The 25,313-nt window shown below is 30.2% G+C and overlaps 1 protein-coding gene and 1 long non-coding RNA gene across 2 annotated transcripts in view; one reads left to right on the forward strand and one right to left on the reverse strand.

Annotated features, from left to right (window-relative positions):
• The window catches only part of LOC123670123 (eye-specific diacylglycerol kinase), a 149,986-nt gene that overhangs the window by 57,443 nt on the left and 67,230 nt on the right, over window positions 1-25,313 (forward strand). The window lies entirely within an intron of this gene.
• LOC123670124 lies at window positions 16,386-17,416 on the reverse strand. The gene is made up of 2 exons (XR_006745873.1): window positions 17,308-17,416; window positions 16,386-16,807 (listed from the first exon to the last, which is right to left on the reverse strand). It is a non-coding gene; the product is annotated as an uncharacterized LOC123670124 (long non-coding RNA).

Below are 25,313 nucleotides of genomic sequence, written 5' to 3' on the forward strand. Positions count from 1 at the left end.
CATTAGCTATCTGCCAGTGTCAAAGTCACGTCAAAATCCGACCAGCCGTTTCAGAGATTAGCCTGAACAAACAGACAGACAGACAAACAAAATTGTAAAAAAATATATTTTGGTATATGTACCGAGTACACCATCTATATGCATTTATTAAAAAGCAGTTATTTCAATATTACAAAAAGACACTTCAATTTTATTTATTTGTATAGAATAGATTAAGTTAAAAAAAAATTTATCACCAAGATTATTAGAGACATTTATTACGAAAATGTAATTAACCGGTGAACATAAAGAGTGCATTAAAAGTAAGATTAAAATTACCATTAAAATATTATATTATTACAGTCAATACATTCTCATTGATTCATTTTTATTTAATGGCTTTATATGTACCCAGTAGCATGTTTCCGTGCTGGACAATTACTGGCACGTTACTGGATATTCCTATCGAACAAAATAATATGGACGATACCCACTATGTAGTTAATATCAATGTAATTTTTAAAGCTTATATTTAACTTGCAATGTATGTATGTAACTATGTACGTTTGTTAGAGTGGAACTTGCAACATACAACAACTTTGAAGCATATATCTTCAACCGATTGAGCTGAAGTTTATCTGTGATTATGATGTAATTTACTTAAATTTTTTAAATTTTCAAACCAAGTATAAACGAGTTCTTATGTAAATCTCGCGATAATCTTTTATCTATACTGATATTATAAAGCTGATGAGTTTGTTTGTTTAAGTGCGCTAATCTCAGGAACTGCTGGTAAGAATTGAAAAATTTATTTTGTGTCGAGTAATCCATTTACCGAGGGTGGCTATAGGCTATAAAACATCACCGTACGACCAATAGAGGTTGAACATCCATAAAAAAATATTACGAAACCTTTTTTATTAAAATATGTTTTTTAAAATAACTTCGTAACGAAGTAATGATGAAAAAAGGGTGATTTTATAGCATTAGGAGTAGCCAGGTCAGTGCCATAGTAGCCATATGACACCTTACAAATGAAAAATACTTCATCAACAAGGCGATTTTATAAAGATACATTTTGTCTTTTATTGCATTTAATTGGGAGGCATAATTTAGGAGATAATGTAAACGAAATGAAACGACGCCGCCGCAGGTGTTAGTCGCCCGAGTCACACAGTAATAGTTTAAAAATATTTTAGTACATTTTTGTGTCAAATTCACGGGGGTGAAACCGAGGGGCACAGTTAATATAATATAAATTATGTAACTACGTTGTATATTGATAGTAGTAAGAGTTTATAAGGAAAAGTTTAATTTTATTTTCATTTTTTAGTGCATTTAAATAAGAGCTTTTTAAAAAAAAATCCAACAACAATTTTTAAATTCTAAGCCTAGTAGTTCCTGAGCATAGCACGTTCAAACAAACAAATTCTTCAGTTTTATAATATTAGGTATAGATAAAACAACATGCTACTAAAAGAAGAATAAATAAATATAATTACACTGTGATATTATTAATACATATAATTGATAATTGTAGTATTATATCAAAAATAATAAAGAATAAGTTGCATAGGAGTTTCAGTATTTTATATTTTTTTCATTTTTTAAGTATTTCAGTAACTATTTGCTTAAAAAGGCATAAGAATCCAACCATGTTTATTTTATTATTTGTGAACGTTATTTACCTCGATTTGCAGAGTATACAGTACGAGTATCTACATTAATCAGACAGTGTGATAAAAAAGTCATCGGAAATTGATTTTTTATTATTTCATTCTAATCTTTGCCTGCACGGTGATCGAACAATAGCTATTGTACTTCGCAAATTAAGTGGTTGTTCTACGTATTCTTCAACCTTATGTGGATGAGAGAAAAAATATAAAGTACCATTAGTGACGTCACTATGGGTTTACGCAAACATGTCGATAATCTACATCACGCTGCTTTTCTGTGTGTTTTTCTTACAGCACTCTACAATCCTGTTTAATTGTGTGTAAGGATAGTTTATTCTCATCGTGATAAGATGTACGATGCTTTTTATGCATTTTTTAGGATAATTTAGTTCTATTTGAAGTGACGGACCCCATTTTAATTTGATCGAGATCTGATGACTACTTTTCAACCGACTTTCAAAAAAGGAGTAGGTTCTCAATTCGACTGTATTTTTTTATTTTATTTTTTATGTATGTTACTTCAGAACTTTTGACTGGGTGGAGCGATTTCGACAAATTTTCTTTCAATCGAAAGGTGGTGTGTGTCAATTGGTCCCATTTAAATTTATTTGAGATCTAACAACTACTTTTTGAGTTATATCTAATAATGCGTTTTTACTTGACGCTTTTTTCGTCGACCTACGTTGTATTATACCGCATAACTTTCTACTGGAAGTACCGATTTTGATAATTCTTTTTTTGTTGGAAAGGGGATATCCGTTTGGTACCATGATAAGGAAACCAGGATCTGATGATTGGATCCTAGAGAAATCGAGGGAAACTCTCGAAAATCCGTAATAACTTTTTACTGGTTGTACCGATTTTGATAATTTTTAATTTAATCGAAAGCTGATGTTTATCATGTGGTCACATATAAATTTTATCGAGATCTGATAACTACTTTTTGAGTAATCTTTGATAACGCGTAGTTACTTGACTATTTTTTCGTCGATCTACGTTGTATTACTCGTCGATGTAATTTAAGTCGGTTTTTTTTCGTTTGCGAGCAAACACAATTATGTCATATCTTTTTAATTGGATGGTTATATCGCCCTCGGTCGGCTTTTTAAGTTTCAAGGTAGTAGTGGAACTGCGTTATCCATTAGTCGCGTCTTACGACACCCACGGGGAGCGGGGGTGGCTATATTCTTTAATGCCGTAACCACACAGATAACCATTCAACTGCTGGCTTTGAAGTACACAGGCCGAAGACGGACAGCAGCGTCTTCGGTGCGACAAAGCCAGCCCTGCGGTCACCAACCCGCCTGCCCAGCGTTATGGTGAATGGTGGAATTGTGGAGGCCCATGTCCAGTAGTGGACTCCGAAAGGCTGATGTGATATTTTTTAATTAAATAAATTCTTTTCTTCTTTATCAAATAAATGTTACTCTATTCTGTCCGTATTCAGACAAAAATTTTTAAGCATATTAATAAATTCAATTTGAGAACATGTACCTATTGTATAATTTATAGTCTATTCGTTTAAATATATAAAATTTTTTTCTAAAAAGGTATAATATATAAATAAATGTCGTGGGCTCATCGGCATAAATAATAAATATAATAAATGTTTCAGAAATGGATTGCGACAATGTTAAATTTAGAAAAGTGTGATGTAATACATAATTATGTGAAATATTGGTCTAATGGTGAAGTGACAAGTGTCTCGAATTGACGTAAACATAGGTTAGTTGACTTCACTTACCATAGTCATGTCTATTGCTTACATACTACAACAAGACTACGAGTATGTGCGTACTTGATATATATAACACAGTGATGTATCTATAAAACTGTTATAGGTGAAAACTAGTATATTATAAAAATCTAAAATACAATTATAAAAAGAAACACATGAAGTCACAGATGAAAAAATGAATCTTACATGCGAAATATATTTGTTTGCTAGTACTTTAAATATATGTAGATCCTTAAAATTGTACAGTGCGCTTGTGCAATGAGACAAGACTTTTTTTTAATTTATCACGTTAAATTAAATAACTTAAAGTTAAAGGAGGTTAAATTTTGTACTGTTAAATTACAATATGATGGAACATTATACATATTTACAATTCACAACTTAAGAACGAAATATTTACAGATAGTAGTTAAAGTATTTTTATTGATGATAATTATGTCTTGGACATTTAAAATTCACATTAATATAAAAATAATTCAATTGTAAATATTATTTTTGTAAGATGAGAGGTTATTACCAGCTATTAATAATTAATTAGACCATGTGGATTTCTTCATCTCTTTTCAAATAAACATAAATTTAAAAACGGAGTGAACACTAGATTTATTTTGGTAATGAGATTGTACCTGATGATCTTACCGCTGAGGTTGCGAATAACAATTAACATGCGACCTCCATTATGTGACGTTTTTCGCTTTGTCTCTCATTTGCTGTAATAGTTTGGTATACATATAATGGACCTTTTAAATTATTTACCATGTTAGATATTATGGAAATTATTAGTAGGTATTTTATACTAATTCCTATGAAATATAATCCAAATTTAACACCTACCATGACCTATAAAATTTGAAATATTGCATTTCGAATTTTAAGTTTATTAGAGGTTCTTAGAGTTTACTCCTTAAAAATCCAGCTTATCAAATTTTTTGTATTTTTCTAACCATCTGTAAATTGCTTGGCAAGCAATTAAGTTCTCTTTCCAATTTTTCTGTTTTGCTGAATTCAAAATATACATAATTCTATCAGAAAAGTATATGTAAGTATACGTGGTCCATATGAGTTAACTAAACCGAACTACTTTTACTCACAAAAACAAAATTGCTATTTGTTATATAAATTTGTAATACTCTAATATGTTTATAAAGGTATAAATACATGGTTGTCACCTTTGATCCATGTCACCATGAAGGCTTTGATCATTCTTTACATCTTAGAGTTAATATCTCATAATCCTCTTAAAGTACAATTAATCCAATTGAAATAATGCGACCAAGACCTTTGTCCTTTTACTTTATTAAAAAACTCAACGTTGCGACGTAAATAAATTACGCGCTTAATTTTTATGTCTTATATCTTCATAATGATTAAACGTTTTAGCATTCCGTATCCGAAAGACCGCCACAATCGCTCTTGTGTGCGTGTCCATAAAACTTTGTTCTTACGTACGACCTTCAAAATCATCTTTCCAAATAGATACTGCTAATGAAAATACAGTTAAAATGTAACACTTCAAATAATTTAAAAGGGTAGCTGTGATAATATTCAAATTATTTATTTTAATTATGATTTAAGATGAAGATTCAGTCTGCAACTAAACGCCGGTGTTTTGTTTGATGGTTTTTGTTGGATGGTTATCCCGCCATCGGTCGGCTTTTTAAGTTCTAAGGCGGTAGTTGAACCGACGGAAATTGAGGGGGTGGCTATATTCTTTCCTGTCGTAACCTGAGTGGTTATACGCGATGCAATAATACGAAAAATAAATAATAACTAGAAATATTTATAATACCGCTCTATATATACCTTATTATGAAGAATCCGCTTTCCGTTCTTCCAAAAGTGATTAACAATTAAACTAAAAAAAAAAAAAAAATGGAGTTCTCACAAAAAAACCTGGTTTTTTTTTTTTTAAATAAAACTTAAATAAATATATACCTTCAAAATTTTGTTTTTTTTTCTTTGGAAAAGCTTTTGCAATCTATATTCCACGGTAATCGCTTACCGTCAGGTAAGGTATATACACTTGTTTGCCGACCTAGTTGTATATGAAAAAAAAAGTGTCTTCCTTTGATATTTAAATTCGGTTTGGGAATTTGCGGTGTGTACATAAAATATCACACAATTTTTGTGAATTCTCCGCAAACGAAAAAAAAAAAACTGATTTCAATTAGATCGATATATTTCTTCTTTTAACAGAATTCACCGCATTTTTTGATAGTATATTTTAGATAAGTAATTTTCTTAAACTTACAATTATATAATTCCTTAATTTAGATAATAATAACTAGAAACTTATTTATTCAATTTGTAAACTTTTTAATCTTAATGAATGGCGAGTTATTTAATAGTTAATCGTTTTAATTAAAAGTACGTACGTCGCAATGCAATAATGTTACTAGAATCAATATTTGGGAACAATAAAATATATAATAATATCGAGCAAGCAAATGTTATGTCAAGAAGATATTTTTTTTTGCAACCGGGTAAAATATGAACAATTTTTATTATCTTTACAAGAACTCAAACAAGAAATGAAAATTTAACACAATAATTCAAGACAGTTTTTTATTATTTTACTTAATCTTTCTTTGAATAAGATAAATCTTCTCACATAATTTGTAAAAAAGCTCATTGTGCCGTACACAATGTGTTGTTAACAATTACTCTTGAAAAGTACGAATTCAGTACGAGTATTACTAATTTCACGAACAATTGTTGCTTGACACCTCATTTCTGTTAGAATGAGATAAATGTTACGAAAGAAAACAACGCTTTTAAGCCATTACATTTTCTGCGCTAATATAAAATTGTTTTCAATTTTTATTATAATAACGACTCATCAAATTTAATAAGAGGAAAAGGCTCGCTGTATGAAAGTCGTTGATATAATCGTAAACGATTTAAACGTTTTGTAAACTGAAGAAGTACGAAAATGTTGTTTTGATTATTTATTTACTTAGGAAAGGAGTTTATTATTTTGTATGCTTTTTGCTGTGTGGAAAGAGTCAGAAAATGAGAATATAGTTCATGTGGTAGTACTGATCTCATTTGAAACCACGAATTTAGTGGCCTAAGAAATGAACTAAGCTTGGGACATACTAGATTCATTTGAAAAATTCTTACCACATGGATGGCCTATTATGTAGGCAGTTTATAGAAATTATGTGTATGAAATATATGTAGGGATATAACTCAAAAGGAATTAAGACTTTAATATCGTAATCATTACAGTTTTATTATTACTCAACAATTTAAGCAAAACTATAAAAATGAAAAAAAAAAATATATATATATATATATATATATATATATATATATATATTTTATACTTATATATATCTTATAACACACACACGCAGTCATCTGTTCCTATCGTAACTTAATGCTTGTTATAGGTCTCAGCCGACTGTTATACTTTTATTTCTTTTATATTTCTTTTCTATTAGACAAATACGAAACGTTTATGCTGAAAAGATTTTTTTAAAGGCGTTATTAAACTATATAGTAACACATATAATAAGTAACACATGACATAATTAATTAATAAACAAACAAGTTCACCTCTACAATAATAATATTATTATATTCCATGTAAATATACCGTTACAAGACATTGTTGTAAAATGGTATTAAATGTAGGTATTTAAAGGTAGATAATTAAATAGTATAACAGTGTAGGTAATTTGGATGTATTTCGTTCCTTTTCCTTGAAAGACAATGAGAACTTTATAAGGTTGTCCAAAGAGCTGACGCAAAGTTGTCCAGTCAGAGGGGACCAAATATTTAAAACTATTACACTAAAGAAAATGATTTAACTCATTGAATTAACTTAAAAAAGAGTATAGAAAAAAATCACAACTCAAACTCGAATCTACTTTGTGCCAAAAAAATTAAATGATTTTATCTAGGGGTACCCTTAAACCTCACCCATATACTATCAGGTGACATTAGGGGTTAAAAATTGATAAAAAAAGCACGTGATTAATGGACGATTCCAAAAGAGAAAGCCGACTGACTGTAAGACAGTAAATTGCTAATTAAAAATGTTATGCTGTTAATCATAAAAGTTTCTTAACTCATCCTCGGAAAAAAGGTGGAATTACCTAGAACACTGGTATAAAATGTTTATATACTTACCTGCCTGCAATAATTTGAATTATTTGAAACATTTTAAAATATCTGTTGTTTATGATAGTATCGAATGGAATTATAATACAAGGTGTACTGAATAAACTCCACACTAAATTATAAAACTTATTTTTTTCCTTTTTAGGGGTTATTTGTCGCAGTCGGGTTTCTTTTTTTTATAATAATTAATGTTTATTAGAGACTTTTAAAAACAGTTTAACCAAAACAATGAAAACTTGTATTTGTCTAGAAATGGTAGAGATATAAATATACGAAAAAAATGCTGTAGGTAACTTACATATTATATGAAGGTTAATAAGTAAGGACGTAAACTTCACTCCTTTCGATATGTTACTTGACAACCTTCAAAAAATAAAAACAAATATTACTTTTACGACTGACCTTACTATGACCGAAATTAAGGTAAATGTTTGTACTTTATATTTAATTCCATTCCACGGGGACATGATTTATAGCGTAACTATCTGTAAATATAAGTTAGTAGTTCTTATATTGTGTATAATATTATGAAATTTCGGAATAAAAGAGGGTTATCGTTTAGTAAAAAATAAACATAATAAAGTTTTTTTAATATAATAATAATAATAATAAAGTTGTTAAAAATAATAATAAAAAAGATCTTTTTTCACATATTTCACTAAGAATGAACTGGTAATTTGAAGAATCAGCCTAATACCAAATGATATTTTCTGGTTATTTACACGAACATATATGTTTGTATTCCTAAAGAATTTTATCGACAATATTTGTATCTTATAATATATATAAAATTCTCTTGTCACAATGTTGGTTACCATGCTCCTCCGAAACGCCTGGACCGATTTTTGAAATGTTGTGTGCATATCGGTTAGGTCTGAGAATCGACCAACATCTGTTTTTCATATCCCTAAGTTATAAGAGGGGTTAATGGGGTTAATAACATATATGGCAAGACACCGTTTGCGGAGTCAGCTAGTATTTTATACATTTGAGACAATCCCAAAATTGTTTGTGGGATTTTATTATACATGCGAATACCATAACCCAGAAAAGAGACGTTTACTTTGCCCAGTCGGAAACTTGGAGTTACAATTTAGTTATTCCTTCTCGTGTTTATACTAAGATCATTACTATTTATTTCAAAATAGTGAATATACTGGTGAATATACACAATATTTTTATAAATAATATGTACATTCACCAGAATTTAGTAATCTTAAACTAATATAATATTTCAAAAGAAAAGATAAACCTTATTTCCTTGAGGATGGTTTTCCGACCCGTGTATGTCGATTGTAACCGCGCTGAAGATTCATGAGTTAAATGGCTTAAAGAGATCACATTTGATAAAGGAAAAAAAAAACAAATTCGGTACCTTTTTTGACCGCTGTAATATAAGGATTATATTAACGAAAACCCATTTAAATCCATCTTCATTATTTGATATTCTGTTAACTTAAATATGAAAGCGCACATTCTGGGTAATACGAATAATAATAAGCTGACGGATCAAACAGATCACTGAAACGGACAAAGTAAAAAAAATACGTTCATTACTGTACCTATCGCTAAAACAATATTATTTTATTTGTATTACTACCATATAATGAACATTACTGTTATTATTATCTAATGGATGTTCATGTTATATGCTGGATATATGGATGTTCATACAATACCTATTACGCTTCAGCCTGTAATATCCCACTACTGGGCATAGGCCTCTTTCCCCATGTAGGAGAAGGATCAGAGCTTAATCCATCACGCTGCTCCAATGCGGATTGGCGGACATATTCCCTACTATGAGTAACGATCGCTATCAGGCTATCATAACAATACCTATTGAATTAAAATAAACGTTACTTTTTAGTTTCAGACGGTTATAATGCAAGTTCTTCAACAAACAACAATGCCTTTTTATAGTTGATAGATTCACTAATTCAATAGTACTCTCTCGTTTTGATTTTGTTGCAATATTATTAGACGTATAAATCCTTAACAATAAAAATACTTCACCAACAAGGCAATCTTATGAAGATATACACTTGTTTTTTATAGCATCTAATGTGATTTCAGAATATAACTCAGTTTTAGTTTAGTGCATCACAAATGGACGGAACAATATGTTCCGGCAATTTTATATGTCACACTGCTTTGCCGAAAATTCTTATTCTAAATTGATATGTACGGTATATTCATTTGACATTAATAGTGTTTTAGTTTTTCTTTGTTTATCTATACATATAAATAAAATTGGAGTGTCTATTTGTAATATTAAAATGACCGCTATTTACTAAATGCAATTATACCAAAATAACATTTTTTACAATTTTTGTCTCTCTGTCTGTCTGTTCCGACTTATCTCTGAAACGGCTGGACCGATTTTGACGGGACTTTTACTGGCAAATAGCTGATGAAGTAAGGAGTAACTTAGGGTAGCTTTATCTTAGAAATGTATTTATTTAAAATGAGCAAAACTATGAGTAATGGGCAAAACAGATGAGTTTACGCCATTTTTGACGCTAACTTGTTAACGTAACCTATGTTCAGCAGTGGACTGTATTAAGCTGAAGTGATGATGATGATGCTTTATTTTATAATTCTGCGAACTGAACAATAACTGTTTTGTTAACTTCGTTAAATTCGTCTGCATTTTTATTTTACACTTTCCGAATATTTTTATAAGTACACTTTTAACAAGAAATTTGAAATAATTTAAAAATTTTAGTAATTTACACGACACACACAACGGAAAAATTCGGTCAAATTCTTAATCTAAACGGAAACCTGGTTACTCTTAATATTTCTCAAGTATAAATAGCTTTATTGAAATATTTTATCCATTATGTCTCAAATAAATAAAAGTAAAACACGAGTTGTGCTTTAGGCCACACAACTGAAGTAAAACTTATTTTGTTGTCTCTACAGTAAAATAAGAATCGTACATCTCTCTTCTTATTTTCACTAACTTATCTCTCCCTCTCAACTTTCGTTTGCCTCGCTCGATCACTTTTTTCGTAACGCTCTCGTCATACAGTCACCAGCATACTCCCCAAGTGATGCTTAATGGACAATATACTGCCTTAAAACATATAAACATAATATAAACCTTCAATATATCATACTAAATTATAGTTTTTGTTTACAAGGAAAAGTAAATTTAAAATATCACCTCAGATGTTCATACTGGTCGTATGTCGTAACGCATTATCTGTAACGTGATGACGTGCTACGATGTGATGATTATGATGACTCGATACATTTCCGCGAGGGTCGTTGGTAGGAAGAATATTGTAGGTGATGCAATATCTCCGATGTAATGAAATACTCTTTTTTTATTTCCTAATGGCATTTTATAGGAAAAATCGCTTGAAATATAAATAAAAAACATTTATTAACATAAGAAGTGACAAACAAGGAAGTTATATTTTTATTTTATTTTTGTACATATTTCTTCTACTAGGTATACATTCTTTATTGTACTTAACATTTTTCTACAGTTATTTGTATAAACATTTAGTATTTACTATACCTATTACTTACCTTAAACAATATTTGTTGAAACTATCGTTATCTCTATCCATATCCAACATAAATAAACAAGAAAAATCTTAGATATTTTTAACCGACTTCCAAAAAAGGAGGTGGTTCTCAATTCGACTGTATTTTTTTTATGTATGTTACATCAGAACTTTTGACTGGGTGGAGCGATTTCGACAAATTTTCTTTTAATCGAAAGGTGGTGTGTGCCAATTGGTCCCATTTAAATTTATTTGAGATCTAACAACTACTTTTCGAGCTATATCTAATAATGCGTTTTTACTTGACGCTTTTTTCGTCGACCTACGTTGTATTATACCGCATAACTTTCTACTGGAAGTACCGATTTTGATAATTCTTTTTTTGTTGGAAAGGGGATATCCCTAGTTTGGTACCATGATAAGGAAACCAGGCTCTGATGATGGGACCCCAGAGAAATAGAGAGAACTTCTTGAAAATCCGCAATAACTTTTTACTGGGTGTACCGATTTTAATAATTTTTAATTTAATCAAAAACTGATGTTTGTCATGTGGTCACATATAAATTTTATTAAGATCTGATAACTACTTTTTGAGTAATCTTTGATAACGCGTCGTTACTTGACTATTTTTTCGTCGATCTTCGTTGTATTACTCGTCGATGTAATTGAAGTCGGTTTTTTTTTCGTTTGCGAGCAAACACAATTATTTTATTTCGATTTCTTTAGATGTTGTACACTTTAAAAGAAATTACAGTATCTATGACTATGTGAGTTTTTGCGTTTGACAGTTCGCGCGCCGTAAAGATACGTTTATTCCAGCTCGAAATCCTTACTAATATTATAAATGCGAAAGTAGCTCTGTCTGTCGCGCTTTCACGCCAAAACTACTTAACCGATTTAAATGAATTTTGGTACAATACAATATAAATATTCTTTATTGTACTACCAGAAACAATACATGTAACATAAAAATATGTAAGAAAAAAAGAACAAAAAAAAAACACAGATAGTCTAGAGCCTGAGAAAGGACATAGGGTTTTACTTACGTTTAATGCGAAAAAAAGGAGTATAAGGTATTGAAAGGTGAGGGTGAAAACTTGTATGGAAGTATCGTCATTTTACAGCTAGAAGCTTGAAACTTATTTTTTAGGCTGTTGTTTTGATATAAATAAATATGACATTTAAAGTTGTTAAAAAAAAAAAAACAGTGGAATTGAGAACCTCCTCCTTTTTTGGAAGTCGGTTAAAAACGAGTGTGCTTTCGACTTTTATTGCAAATATTATTTTTCAAGTACGATAGAAAATAAATAGATACAATGTAAGTTCAAAAATCACTTGATTTTTGTAAGACGAGAGTAGAGCACTACCTCATGTGCTTCGTTTATGAGGCGTGCAATACCTCATGCTCATCGTTTATGAAGCGTGCAAATGGATGTGTAATGGAGTTTTGTGTATGTGTGTGCATTTTTTTATTTTATATACATTTATTTTGTTATTCTTAATTTATGAATCTGGAAGTTCTATGTACAACTGAAATTGACATACGTGTTAGATTCATCATGATTATCGATATATTTTATTTGTAAATATTTTAAAGTAAAATAACTATTACACTTTATACTTATCAATTAGACAAAGATTTATAACTTGTAAAAGAAACTAATTTCCAACCAAAAAATAAATAAATTTACTGGCATAAAGTATTTGAACCAAAGGTCGAGTCGATTGGTTTTTATGTCAGTGCGGAGGTAAATTTTTCGCTTCAATAGAAACATCACACCGGTATGCCAACTTTTTAACTTCCAAATTAGATGTTGGAGCAGATATATATCTGGGGTTGACACTGCTGACTGATAGAGATTTGTCCCTCTTCATTTTTTTCACATAGGCACCTAAAACTAGCGACTCAAAACACAAATTTAAATGTTTTGAAACTTTCCGTGCACTAGTTTTATTTTCCAAGACTTTAGCAGAAGCTATTGCGTAAACATCTCGATTTTAGGAAGCGCTTTTGTTTTTTAGTTCTCTCTCATTCTGAAATAGATAGAATCAATAAATAAGTATTAATATATGTGTTACAACTTGGGCCGTGAAAGTGTTACAACACACTCCACTGTTTTTTAAAATAACTAGAAAAAATATATACCTACACCTTATTTAGTGTAAAATTACATTTAACATGATGAAACCTATCTAATAACCAAATGCACTTGAATTAATCGACAACAGCTAAATAACTTCAAATAAACAATAATCAAATTTGTATAAACGAAAAAAGTCCATTACCTCGCCTTTTTAACCGACTTCAAAAAGAAAAAGAAAAAGAGGAGGATCTTAATTCGATTGTTTTTTAATATATGTTACCTCAGCACTTTTACAGATTTTTGTTTTAATCGAAAGGTGGTGCGTGTCATCTGGTACCATTTATAAATTTAATTGAGATTTAACAAGTAGTTTTTAAGTTACATGTAATAATGCGTATAGGTATTTGCTTGACTATTTTTTCATTGACCTACGTTGTATTAAACCACACAACTTTTTACTGTGTATATCGATTTTGATGAGTCTTGTTTTAATCGAAAGCTGATTCTTGTCTTGTAGTCAGTATTTAAATTTGACTGATATATAATGGGTACTTTTTGTAATCTTTGATGACGCGTATTTATGGGACTGTGCATACTTACGACGCCATTTATCGGCATTCAGTAAAACTTCTTCGGTTTGGACTATAACGTAGTTAGCTGTATTATCCACTAGATGGCTGTAGCAGTTCATTTTTAAGAATAAAATTTGTCTTGTGGTCCCATTTAAATTTGGTGATGAACACTTTTTGGGTAATCTTTGATAACTCGAATTCACTTGATTATTTTGCGTCTACTTACGTTGTATTACTTGTCGATGTAATTGAAGTCGGTTTTTTTTTATTTTGCTAGCAAACACAATTATCGGTGTGGCTACTCAATACGACCTGTTGCATCACCCGACAAAATTTTGAGCGAGCTCATATGGCATAATGAATATTAAATAATAGATAATATTAATCATTAACTTAAACTTCTTTTCTATATATTCGTTTCAGCCTGTAATATCCCACTACTGGGCATAGGCCTTTTTCATGTAGGAGAAGGATCAGAGCTTAATCCACCACGCTACTCCAATGCAGATTGGCGGATATATTCCCTACTATGAGTAACGATCACTATCAGGTGTACATCATAACAACCGGAACCGACGGCTTAACGTGCTCTCCGGGGCACGGTGGGGAGACCCACAAGGACTGTACAAACACCCAGACCACGGCAAACACCTGTATGGCCAATACAAATGTTTGTCATGTGCGGGGATCGAACCCGCAACCGCCAGCGCAACAGGTACAATTCATAGCTGTGACCGTTGCGCCAACGCGTTCTATATATTATCTAGTAGAAAAATTTTACCTTTCTACTTGCCCCCTTTACGAGTGCCCCCCAATTCCCTATATTATGCATCAACACATAAGTTGCGTCAGGAACAAAACGATCATGTTAAAGGTACCTACTACGTATTTATTTGCTTATTTATGTTTAGTTATCTCAAAAAAAGTATAATTTATACCAGTAATATACAACTATTACTTATGTATTACTTGTGTACTAATAATGTGTCCTTTTCAATCTAGATTTGGAACTGGACACAGCACAATTACAGAGACGTAGGTACGTCTCTTATAAAAATTTGTGATGATATCCAATTCGCAATAGACAGTAAACAGGTGGCAATTGTTGGCCTTCTTGACTTTAGTAATGTATACAACAACGTCGACCATGATTTACTTATTGCAATTCTACGGACTCTAAATATCACTCCATGTGCTGACAAATGGTTTCAGGCCTACTTATATGATCGGCAACAGCGCGTTTGGTTTGACAATAAACTTTCAGCTTATTGTACCCCTTCTTGGTCCCTCAAGTAGGAGTTTTATCATTTTATCACTTTTCTACCTTTATCAATTCCTTGTCTCAATATTGAATTAAATAAAATCTTTACGTGGTGTTATTCATACGGTCTACTGATAAATCCAAATAAATCTCAAGTGACTATTGTTGGCAACTGATATCAGCTATCCAAAATTAATTCACTCAACTTATTTATCTTCCATCTTATTCGATTTCATCGCTCCATATACCTCAACATCGTCAACAGTTGGGTGTGTGATAAAAAAGTGTTTGGGTTTGCTCCGTCACGCGACCAGTAAACTTCAAAAATTATGTGGTGTCGTGGGATACCAGGTAGGAACAAAGTTCCTTCTGATAGTATAGAAGCAACACAATTTAAAAAAAATGTTGAATTTTATATATATTTTCTAGTTCTTGATTTTTTTTTTAATTTTGTTGATTTGTTTTTATTAAGTACGTAGTATTTAGGAAAATTAGTATTCTAGAAAATATCAAATACTGTAAAATAAAATAAATCAAACAAAATAATAATAATAATAATAATAATAATTCAAACTATTAATTACATAAATAATTTAAAAAAAATACTAGTAATATTTTAGTTTTACAATTGTCATATTATACAGTCGTGTGATATTACGTCACTTCCGTTATCAATTTTTCTTACGGTTTTAGTATCACATTTTTTTCAGTTCGGTCGTCCAGCCAAATGTCAAGCCTGCCGTAAGGAACTTCGTTCCAATAACAAAAAAAAAAGAAAAAAAAACTATAACGCTATGTATACTGGTCCTTAAAATTTGTTTTTGTAGTGCAGTCAACTTATTAATTTATAAAACGTTGTGAAACAGTTATGCAATTCTTCGGCCGAACAGTTGTCAAATGTTTTTCATACGAGTTAAATTCGTCTTTTGTTCAGTTAAAATGCTAAATACATATAGTATGACAATGCATTAATTAACGCGTTTTATTTGTATTATATATTCACTTTGAAGCATTTGGAATTCTGTTTTGTCACAGTCAGGCTGGCATTTGAATCTTAGTAGTAAGCATACAAAATTATATACAACTAGCTGACCTGGCGAACTTCGTACCGACTTATTTTTTTTTCGTGTATTTAATAATTATATATATATATATATATATATATATATATATATATATATATATATATATATATATATATATATACATATATATAAATATATATATATATATATATATATTTATATATATCGAAATAAAATATAGCCAATCTTTTAAGTTGACATAGTTATATATCTGTGCAAAAATTCATTAAAATTGGTTAAATAGTTTAGGTTTAGGTTTTATATTTTATATTAAGATTTACACGTAACAAATTAGGTATAATGAATTTAGTAAAATAAATTACATGTTTAATAAAACAACGTTTCTTCGTCATTATTTATTTTCCCGGATTTCAATACTCTAGAAAACGTAGAAGTTACGATGTAATGATGCTTTATACTTACACACCATAGTGAAATAATAAACCATCGCTTTTATGTTTCCTATGAAGAACATTATGCCCACAGCCGTGTTCTGTATACAGACCGACAGACAGGTATATCATATGAATAAAATAAAATTACAACTTGATTACATATTAGAGCTAGCAGCGGTACAGTATGCGGTTGAAATGTTCTATGAAGTACATCGCGTTGCACACAGAGCACATGATGATCTCCGCGCGCCAGTTAATCGCGCGGCCGTGGCCGATGCCGGCCCACAGACTCCGACCAAATAATGTCGACTACGACTCGTCGCTCGCCGCTAACCGCTTAGTCACTGCGCACGCGCAAAACACCGCACCTGTCGTATATGTGCAAATCGTTGTGACATATTAAATATCTGTGATATTCATGTGATAATGGGATTTATAAAAGTTTCGTTTTCTGTATTTAAAAAGTGTCCGAACCTCAAACTGAAGAGGAAAAACAGAACTCGACAAAGGTACAATTATTTGTATTATTTATATTCTCGCTCGAACCGGCATACTTGTGGGAATAATATGTATGTTTACTACAGAATAATTTAACCACGTGGGTGCGTTATCAGTGATAAGCATGAAATTTTACATTCTAAAGTTTTTATAGCAATTTTCGCGTGCGTGTGTATAAAAACATACCTAATCAATATATGCATATATATTTAACATTCACAGTTTTTTAAAATATATAGTTTATGGTCTTTTATGGAAAAAATTACTTCTCGTAATGATTTATAGTTTAATATGTCGCTAATTACGATTTTTATTACTATTACTATGTTTAATAATATTTAGTGTTAATATTGTAATATTAATGGCTTACCTTAATGTTCATAGCATTCATTTGTCAATAATTTACAACATTGTATTATACCTGCTTTAGTTCTATCGTGTTTACTTGTAACGTGACATTACTGTATTGATGAATAAAACAAACTAATTCATACATTTTGTTTTAGTGGTCATTTGTTATTTAGATGTGATTTTGAGGCCATTTCACTGGAGGACTGATAAAATACCACAAACCATGTATGTATGTAAATTCCCCTTGTAATTATATAAACAACTGCTCTCGTTAATTTAATATTTATCGTTTAACTAAATATTTCTACCAGTTTCACTATTTTTTATTTATGCATAGGAGTAATATAATATCTAGCGAACTCAGTCTGTCCAAAATTTTTATACGATAAGTAATCACCAACATATCATTTACTTAAAACTTCTCCCAAACACGCTACATCTTATGGTATAAGTATTATTCCGATCGGTTCAGTAGGTTTCGCAGTATAACTGAACAAAAAACCAGCTCTCCATTTATTAGTTTAGATGTGCATAGGCGTAATAAAAGTGTTCTAATACTATGAGATGATTCGTTTTAACCATTGGAGGCTTAAAAGCCAATTTTAGTTCTAGATTTATAGATAAATTAGTTTTATAGTTATAGTTATCAAGCTTATTTAACTATAAAATATATTAAAATTGATTCAGGATTCTCAGAATGTATGAAATGCAAAGAAATTATTTTCCTTTATATTATTCGTTTGTTTTATTCCTTGTATCTTATTTCGAGTTCTTTATGGAATGTTTAATCCTTAAATAGTTAATATATTATCTATATGCACTAATATATATAAAAAATCCGTACAAGGTAACAACCTTAATTAATGCGTTATAATATGGATTTAAAAGAATTTGAATAACAAATATTTCGAGAAACGTCGCATTTACGACGTTACGTGACATTTGTGGCAAGTACCTACGTTTTTTCTTGTTAAATGACGCGTTCTAAAATATTATTGCGGTTAGCTGATTCTTATTAATATTTTAACTCGTACAGGTTGGAGAGTATACAAGAACTTTTGGACTTTTCATAAGTAAAGCTAAAGAAATAAACGAAGCATTAAATAACTTTTCGAACTCACTTTATTTATATAGAATATATAATAATAAATAATAATGGGATTTTTTTACATTATTAACTTGAATTAGAAATTGGTATTTATAACATTCATTAAGTACACTTTCAAGGCAATACAAATACAAAACGATGAATGAAGTAACTAGTAAGTAAGTAGTAGATAAATCAACAGACCAGAATTTTTAAACGTTACAACTACTACGTTGTCAGATTTTAATTGAAATATCGACACTCGCTGTTTTTCATCTCCTTACGGAAGCTGAGTTTAAATTAACTAATAAAAAAATATATTCTTTGTTTTGTGAGGTTTGTTGCAAGGTCTGCCTTTGAACGTAGCTACCGTGGCAGGCGACTGTGACAACGACACGGATCACCGACTTTATGCACAATAAACTGGAAATGAATTTTTAATCTAATCTGATCTGTTTGTATGTAACTAACTACTAAAATAACTCGTATTCACTGTAATTTTCACTCTGGAGTATTATTTTGAATTGATGACAATCATCAAAATGTACATGAGTACATTTTAACAACGGGAAATTCTATGATTAGTAAGATTGGTGCCACGGAATAAGATAGTTAATGACGCAATCCATTGGAATTCATTAGAACTACCTAATTGATTGAATGATTAAAATCAAGAAATAATTACTGTGCCTTTTTTATTCTGTATTTTTACCTTAAGTATTTGTAATTAAATATTCAAATTTATTTTATATTTTTGTGATTATTTGCTCTCTGTGGAGTTCTTATTTCGTGTTTATGCTAAGTCATATTGCCTAAACGAGTTACCTACACACAATCTAACTATAATACATCATACAATCATTTGAGCTTGAGACAAAGTGAACAAAGAACACATTGTTTCTTCAACTTTTATTTCTGCTTAAGTGAATGTAGGGATTAACATAACAAAGAGGATAATAAAACCAAATATATAAAATATATTACGCGTATTATTAGATATAGCTCAAAAAGTACTTGTCCACTCAGTCAAAACTTCTGAGGTAACACACATAATATATAATTGAGAACCTCCTCCTTTTAAGGAAGTCGTTTAAAAAATGCTAAAAATAATAGAGATAGATATAATAGTAACAAATAAAGAAATTAAAGAAAAATAAGAAAGAATCGAGACGACGACGAACGGATGACGCTAACGGTCATGAGTTCGACTCCCGCGATTTTCATCTCATCAATTCCTGTAAGTGTTTCATAGAATAGGTACTTAGGAATTTAATTCAATACCTGTAATTTTTAGGCGAAGCATAAAATATGATTTACTTTATTTATACTTTACATGAGCATACTGTATACTACTTTAATGATCTAGATTTACAAATTTCGTAATTCTTGGCACTAGTTTTGGAATACCTATTCTAATATAACTATTCTAATATAGCTGAGCCGAAAAGCTTGCGACATATTTTTTTTATTCATCTTACATATTTATTTGTATGTCTACTTAAATGCTCTAATCGGTAGAGCTACCCGTAAGCTTGAATTTATTAATATTTTCTTTACAGTATCTTTGTTCAGGATAGGTTATCATCTTTTACTATACGACAAAGGTAACCAAAATCTACACGCGCTCATGCGCGTCATCAGCGAACATATTTTATTAATTACTAGAGAAAAAAATATCTGTAACTATCTGTGCCCCACGGTTTATCCCGCGGTAATTTGAGGAAAAACTATAATTTTCCTCGGTTAGTGGACTAATCAACACAAAAAAAATTCAATTCCAACCACTATAGTTCTTGAGATTAGCGCGTTAACACAAACAAACTTTTGAGCTTTATAGTATTATTATAGATTACAGCAAACGATAAAGACTTGAAGAGGCTTATTTCTTATAACAAAAATTCCTACAAGCTAACTAAGAATGATGTGTAAAGTCTTCGGATAATAGAGTCTTAACTCAAATAAAACAAACTCTGTTTACGAGTCGTCAGTCTCTCAGTCAGTCAGAGACGAAGTCTGTTTTGTACATTTAGGTTGCAAACTTTATTCAAGGAGACGATAATTTTATCTTAGAAATGTTAATTTATCGTAATAGTAAAAAGTAAATTCAAGGTATTGAAAGTTTTGAGGGTCTTTTATCCCTCAGAGGGGATGTTTGTAAAATATATAATTTCAGGATCAAAAACGAATGCGTATTAAGTTAATGATAAATGCGCGTAAAAGATACTCATTATGGCAAGTCTTTTTAATACTTTTCGTTTAAATCAGAAATTGTCGGTATTCATTTTTGCTGTAGAGAAAATAAATTCTCTTTTTTTAAAGATAATGTTTCTACAGTAACAACGATAATAACCAACACCGATACCGTTCTAGTGTAGTGGTGCCTGTGCCGTGTAGGCACCGGCAGTTGTAGGTTTGATTTCCGCTCAGGATGGAATTATATTTGTAAAAATATTTCTTTCCAGTGTGAGTGTCTGTCCTTGTGGGTCTTACTGCCGTCCTTCAAAGATAACGCTAAGCTGTCAGTCCGGGTTGTCATCATAGACACATGCTAGGGATTGTTACTCATTGTAGGGGAATATATGCGCCAACCCGCAGAAGCTGCGTGAATCCTTTCCCTACATGGAAAAAGAGGCCTATAGTCAGCAGTAGGATTTTACAGGCTGAATAAATCAATAAAAAACAGTGATAACAGGCAAGATTATTTTATGTTTTTAATACATAGTATTAAATACAGCTTTATCGGCAATTTCATTCATTATCAAACATAAATGTAAAACAATCCCGTCTATTAAACTCGACCAACTATTGTGACCACATTTGTATTTAGATTATTATGGTCGTGGATGTACATTAAATTGTATTGAAACATATGTATGTAATATATACATACGAGTAGTTACGTATGTTTAATAAACACAATGGCACTTAATACCGGACATATGGTTACCCGACGGATTGAAATATTCAATAATTATAATATAATTAATGCATCTACCATTAGCCTTCACTTAAATGGTCAATATTAAATAACGAACATACAACGAAATTGGATTTAATGTAACTTTTATAAATTTTGCAAAACTTAAAATTCACATAAAAATCTAAATATGAGAGTTGCTTTAAACAAATGGAATTAACTTTAAAATTGAGAAGGAGCGTAAACTTTAATTATAGTATCATAGATAAAAAAATTATAGAAAATATAAATATTAACTATTAAGTTAGCTCTATTTTTTGTTTTTAAACAAGTAGAGCTTACCTGTATCTGGAACATATGTAAAACATTACTTGTATTTTTTTTTTCATAACCAACGTGTTATTGAAATAAATAATTATGTTTAAAATTAGTATCGTCATCATCGTCATCGTGTCGTTAAAGTAGCATATTACCTTAAACCGTTCTTTCTCAAGTAAAATCCCAACTTTCGATTATTTTTATCATTCTTAAGCGATTTAAGTAATAAAATTATTTTCTTTGATTCATTCAACGGATTGCTTTATGATAAATATATATTATGTTTACCATAATGCTCGATTCACTTGCTACTTTGGCCTTGCCTCAGCGCAAATACTCAACCCAGACAAGCCACAGCGTAACCGGTTATAACTACCTCATCTTGTTTTAAGGCGGATGTACACACAAATCGAAACAAAATAACATCTAGGATCGCATAAAAATACTAAAGCATCAATTTTTTTCAGATAATTTTACTGTTTCTTGCACAAGTGTGGTTGAATCGTTGATATCCGTTTTGTAATTATTTTTCTGTTATTATTGTCGTTTTGGAAATATTACAATAATTTTACAATTTTGTTGAATTTAGAACATAAATAATATAAACAATGCAAAACCTAAGGTGTATGAAATATATAAAAAGACGAGGAGAAGAGCAGAATTAAAACTTAATGTGACCTATGATTTGCTTAAGAGAAATATTATTGCAATAGAACAACAATATATAAAAAAATAATTATAAGAATGTTAATAAACGTCACAAGGCTTATAAATAATTAACTAAATATAAAGGAGCAATGGATTATTATTAGTTAACAAAGCGCTCTACGAAATCCAAAGATAGCTAACTCCTGTCGGTGACATGACAGGCAGTCAGATAAAGTTATTCAAGGCAATTAACTTGTGAGCATTCGACTTAATATCAGCCTCCGCCATGACATTGTAAAAACATTGTACCTGCAATTATTACGTTCTCTTATTAGTGTGTTCGCATTTACGTATCATTTGCTGAATTTGATATGATTGAAACAACTACAAACAATGGTTGCCTAGAGATTTAATTACATAAACCACCCATTTTTTTGCATAATAACCTTGTTGACATTCAAGATAGATTTGGACTCAAATCATATTGTTTTTAGTTTTCAGAAAAAACGCACAGACTGTGGCGTATGCAAGTAATTAGTAGAAAATATTCTACTTACAAATATATTTACTACAAGTATGAGAACTTATGAGATTATATGTTTTTTGTCACGTTGTAATATAAAAGCATATATACAAATGTATCCTTAGTAATTATTGGATAAAGCCTTTCAATTTTGTTTATTTTTTAGTTAATTATTATATTATGTACATTTAATTTTAAGAAAAAATTGGTTTATACATATTTTACTCTTCTCACAGTCGATAGCGTGATAGGTAGTAAGATAGTTTGGAGTTATCGAATTTGAGCACTTAAATGAAACCGAGGTTCATGGATTTCGTTCAATATTAGCTGTAACAAAATTGTTGTAGGTTATATAGTTTTTAATAGTTTTTCTTTATAATAATAGTTTTATACTTTACAAATTAGAAAAATATGAATAGTATAGTAAATTTTCATTATTACGGACTTTTTTGTATACCTAATCTATACTAATATTATAAAGCGAAAAATTTTGTTTTAGCGTGCTAATCTTAGGAACTATTGGTTTGAATTGATTTTTTTTTTGTGTTGAATAGTCCATTTAGCGAGGAAAGCCATATATCATATTATGCTACAACTACGAGTAATAGGAGCTGAGCGTTGTTAAAAACTGGAAAAAAAATATTTTTTAAAAGCGTCCGTTGTGTGTGTTGAGTGTTGTATTTGTTTTTGTGTTGGGTTGAATCTACCCAAAAATTATGAACTAAAGTATTGATCGCCATTAAAAGTTCTAAAAAAAGCCTGCGACAGCATATATGTATCTTTTAAAATTAAATCATTATAACGTTTATTATGGTAATCAAATTTCTTCTAAAATGCATTATTTTCGAAGGTGGTTTTATAGACATGATAGAAATCCTTATCCAAATAAATACGGTAATTCTCACAAGTATTTCTTTTTGAACAAAATGAATATCTTAGAAGATATCATAGCTTTAAAATAGCTCCGCAACGAATTACTGGTCACAAAAAATGAAAAGATGATTTAATTGCACTATTATTAGCTAGCCGTATGAATTCTTGCGGATAAAAAATACTTCATCAATAAGGAAATCTTATGAAGATAAATTTTGTATTTTATAGAATTTCATTTGATGCATATGCACATTAGTAGATAATGTAAAATCAAATTAAAGGACGCGCCGTGTTGCGCCGCGCGCGTTGCAAGTCGTTAAACTAAAATTAGTACGTTTTTTCCTCAAATAACGCAGGTGAACCCGCGGGGCACAGCTAGTATTCTTATATATTTGTACACTGTTCATTTGTTTGACGACCATATACAAATGTTATATCAAAGTGTGTACCAATGTTTGCTTTTTTTATTTTTATGAACTTCGAAGTCTTCTTGAATATTGAATCTGCTATAGTTTATGCATAAGTTATGTCACGTCTTTTCTATACACTACCTATAGAAGATTGCAAACAAGCGTATTATACTCATTATCATTTATTGATTATACTCATCACACTTTTGATTCAACGACGCTACAGTCACCGCGACCAGGGCGTCTGCAAAGTCGTCGAAATATCAGAAGTTCCAAAATTAATTATTCTGTACCTTAATTAGTCCTGTAGAATCAAAAGTGATTAGCGATGATGTTCTATTATACTCAATATAAATAAAATCGTTCCTGATTCGTAGTGAGAACATAAAATGATGTATTTTTTTTTAATTTAATAGTAATAAATAGCTAGACTACGTTTGAGTGTAATTATTATAATACAATATTAATATTATAATGTCAGCCATCTAAAATTTCGCGATCAATATGCAAACAAAGCCGGAACTCCGCAAACAATCAGTAGGACTACGGTTGACCACTCAGGAAAATGAACGGATAAAACCGTCGTTGTTGAGAGCCACTGATGTCAAAAATTTAGCGTTCAAATACATAAATATGTTAAGATAATAATTAAATATACATACAACATAAGTATGTTTAAGATTATTATTACTTTAGTCTCTATATTTTTGATAAAAAAGTAATCATTACTAATTTTGACTAGCCCGTTGGCGCAGTTTGTAGTGGCCCTGCTTTCTGTTCCGCGGGTTGCGGGTTCGATTCCCGCCTGAGTCTGGGTGTAATATTTGTATTTATATATGTATTATTTCTATGTATACTTATCCAAAAAAAAAAAATAGTTATAACAGTCGGCTGTTACCTGTAACACAAGCATTAAGTTGCTTACCATAGGAACAGACGACCGTGTGTGTATGTTATATGACATTTATTTATTTATTTAATTATAGATATACCTATATCTATTTTACATTAAAATTTGTAAATATATTTTACGTTTATTTTAATTTTTAAAAAATTATTATCGTTAGTGACACTTTATAGTCATACATTTTATTTCAATCAATGGAGTCAAATTTAATCGTATATAATTATTGTAATAATAAAAGAACTAAAGGATGAAGTAGCTAGAATTTGGAACCAATATAAAGTACTTATAATTCTAATAGTTCTTTCCATTATAGGTGTTCCATTATAGATCTCAAACTACTAG

This window comes from Melitaea cinxia, chromosome 4 (assembly GCF_905220565.1).
Source record: "Melitaea cinxia chromosome 4, ilMelCinx1.1, whole genome shotgun sequence".
NCBI classification, from domain to species: domain Eukaryota; kingdom Metazoa; phylum Arthropoda; class Insecta; order Lepidoptera; family Nymphalidae; genus Melitaea; species Melitaea cinxia.